Source organism: Orycteropus afer, unplaced genomic scaffold (assembly GCF_000298275.1).
Source record: "Orycteropus afer afer isolate SDZICR_OR568_19922 unplaced genomic scaffold, OryAfe1.0 scaffold00605, whole genome shotgun sequence".
NCBI classification, from domain to species: Eukaryota; Metazoa; Chordata; class Mammalia; order Tubulidentata; family Orycteropodidae; genus Orycteropus; species Orycteropus afer.
This window is the reverse complement of record NW_006922192.1, coordinates 494,379-497,826: the sequence shown is the minus strand read 5'-3', so window position 1 is coordinate 497,826 and position 3,448 is coordinate 494,379.

Below are 3,448 nucleotides of genomic sequence, written 5' to 3'. Positions count from 1 at the left end.
TCCTCGCAGACCTGGACGTCGGAAGTGTCTTGGTCACTTCCTAACGTGTCAGCCTCAGTCCCGGTGGCCTGAGACCCCGCGGCGAGGCCTCGGCCCAGCCGTGGGTTGGGGTCTGCGGGCCTGCCCGGGGGGCGCCACACGGACCTCCTGCACTCTCTGTTAGGAAGGACGCCGTCAGAGTACGTGACCTCGGAGTTTCCTCCAGTCTTTATTTCAAACTGGTTGCTTCCCCCGTGGTCGCAGCAGGAGTAGAGCGGTCAGAGCCACGGTTGGGTGGACACGGAACGGGGCTCCCCTCCCAGGCCGGCCTTCTCTCCCCGCAGCTATGCTCCGTTCAGGGTCCCCAAAACCTCTTGCCTGAAGGACAGTGGGGCCTGGTGGGGCCTTTTCGGGGAGGGGAGGAGGCTCGAGGTGGCTGGACACCCAGCGTACTTTCCGGGAGGGGAAACTGGGGCCCAGCCGAGGAGCTGGGAGCCCGGGCCCTTGACCCAGTGCACTGGGGAGAAGCTTCCCAGGACAAGCTAGGTGTCCCGGGGGGTCAGGCGGCAGGGGCCACGGAGCTGAAGCCTCGTGTGCGTGTCCCTTGCAACTGGGGGCCCCCGTGGCACTTTCAGGGGAGCACTGTTCCCAGGCTGCCCCACTGAGGCTGCGGGAGACCAGGCTTCTGGAACTGCCAACAACCTGGTGGGGGTGGGGGAATACCGTGCCCCCCAGAAGGCGCCGCAGGCCGGGCAGGACCCCAGCACAGCTCCTGGCTGCCCCCGAGGCAGGTCCTCACTCTCCCACCGCCGCCCTCTGCCCACGCTGCACTTGGTAAACGTTTGTAGGCTGGGCCAGGGTCCCGGAAACCCGTGAGGGGTGGGATGCTGTGGAGGCCGGGAGGGCGCAGCACAGCTCCACGGGCCCAGCCCGACCCGACTGATACCGAACGTCCCTCAGTCTTCTCCTCGCTCCTCCCGACCAAGCAGGACTTCAGCCCTCCGACTGTCACTCGAAGCCAGTGCAAGGGCGTTCTGGGCAGTGGCGTGTGGAGTGAGGGCCTTCTGCTCGGGCACCAGGCTCGGATGGGAGCTTGAGCCTGCATGGCCTGGGGCCCTCCTCCTGCTGACCGGCTGGGTGACATGGGCCAAGTCCTTTCTCTTCTTCATCTGTAAAATGAGGGGTCCAGGCTGGCCTGCCCCCAGGAGCCAGGAGCCCACACTCTCAGACCGAGGCACCCACATTCCTGGGGGGCAGAGGAATGGGGTGCCCTGAAGCATCTGAAGTTCCCGTGAGGATTTTCCAGATGAAGCGGGAGGCTTGGACAAACAGGAGCTCATTGTCTTACAGTTTGGGGGCTTTAAGTCCAAGTTCAAAGTGCCAGGCTCTAGGGGCTGGGTGAAAGCCCCTCAACCTTGGGCTTCAGCTCTGCCTCCTGATCCCGGCTCACTGGAGCTACAGGCATTTCTTCACTCAGACAGTCACTGGCTGCTGAGGTTGAGAAGCCCCAAGGTTGACAAGTAAAAAGGCACAGTCCCGATGTTACCAAACCACATGGCAGGCCATTGATTCAAGTCCATTGAAAGTCCCCAGGTCGGCACAGCAGGGCAGGCTGTCGAACAATGACTTAGGTGCAGGGTTCAGGCAGGCTGTAAGCCAGAGACTGTTCCACAAGGCTTCTCCTTACGTACAGGAAGCAACCATATCCCTAAGGCAGCTACTCAGCTGCTCACAGTAGATTCCACCATGGAGTTGATGGCCAGTCTCACCATAGAGAATTCTACATCCAGCTGCCCAGCACTCAGCCAGGCCCTGCCAAGTTGACACACAACCTTTACCACAGTATTGCACCAGGCAGATCTGCTGCAAAAGACCTCTTTAAAGTGTTAAGAAGCAAAGGTGTCTCTTTGAAGGCTAATGAACACCTAACACAAGCCAGGGTATTTTCAATACCCTCATATGCATGTGAAAGCTGGACAATGAATAAGGAAGACTTAAGAAGATCAGGAGCTCTGGTAGCACAGTGCCTAAGGCATTTGACTGCTAACCAGAAGGCTGGGGGTTCAAACCCACCAGGCACTTGCCTTGGATACCCAAGGAGGGATCACTATCTGATCTGATTAGATGGCAGTACGTTTGGTTTGGTTTTAAGAATATTAGATGGTTTTGATTTGTGGTATTAGTGAAAAATACTGAGAGTACCATGGACTGCCAGGAGAGTGAACCAATCTGTCCTGGAGGAAGTGCAGCCGGAATGCTCCTTGGAGGCGAGAATGTTCAGGCTTCCTCTCACCTCCTTTGGTCATGTCGGGAGGTACCAGTCCCTGGAGAAGGATGTCATGCTTGGTAAAGTGGAGGGTCAGCGAAGGGCAAGGCCCTCAGCGAGGTGGACTGACCCGGTGGCTGCGTCAGTGGGCTCGAGTCTAGTGAGGACGGTGAGGCTGGCCCAGTCAGTGCCGGGCAGGGTTTCATTCCGGCCTCGCAGGGTGCTATGGGTCAGAGCCGACTTGATGGCACCTGCCAGGCATGATTCTATCAGCATGTCCCTGGGGGCGGTTTGCTAAAGAGAAGGTTAAGGGTATTTGCATTTTTATTTATGGGTGAGATTGGCTGCGCATTTCCTTTTCTGTGTTGCTCTTTGATTTTGACCTCAAGGCTATCCTGGCCTCATAAAGGTGCAAGGCGTTCTGTTCTCCTCTCTGGAAGCTGACGCAGGCCTGGAGTTTTGTGTGCAGAAGCAGTGATCAAACAGCCTGTAAACCACCTGGGCCGGGAATTTCTTGTGTGTGTTGTGTGTGTGCACGGTGCAAGGAGTGTGTGTATGAAGAGGATGTGTGTGTGGGTTATATGTGCGCATGTGGGGTGTGTGCAGTGTATGGGTGGTGTGTGTGTGTGTGGTCTGTGAGCGTGTGGGAGCTGTGTTGGTGTGGGGTGTGTGTATGTTTGTGGGGTGTGCGCAGTGTACAGGTTGTGTGTATATGTGAGGTATGTGTGCATGTGGGAAGTGTGTGTGGGGGGTGTGTATGGGTTGTATGTGTGTGTAAGAGGTGTGTGTATGTGTAGTGGATGTGTGGGTGTCTTACGGGTGAATGTGGGGTGGTGTGTACATGTGTGTGTGTGTGTGGTGTAGGTTGTGTGTATGCAGTGTGAGTATGGGTTATATGTGTATGTGAGGTGTGTGTGCATGTGTGTGGTGTTTCTGTGGTGTGTGTAGGGGTTATGTGTGCATGTGGGGTGTACATGTGATGTGTAGGGTTTGTGTACAGGGAGGTTCGTGTGGGGTGTGTGCATGGGTTGTGTGTGTATGAGGTGTGTGCATGTGCATGTGGGGGGTGTGCAGGGTATGGGCTGTGCATGTGGGGGGGTGAGATGTGCAGTTGTGCATGTGTGTGTGGCGTATGTGGGATTGTGTGTGTGCACGTGGTGTGGGGTGTGTGTGGAGGCCATATATGTGCTGTGTATGGATGTA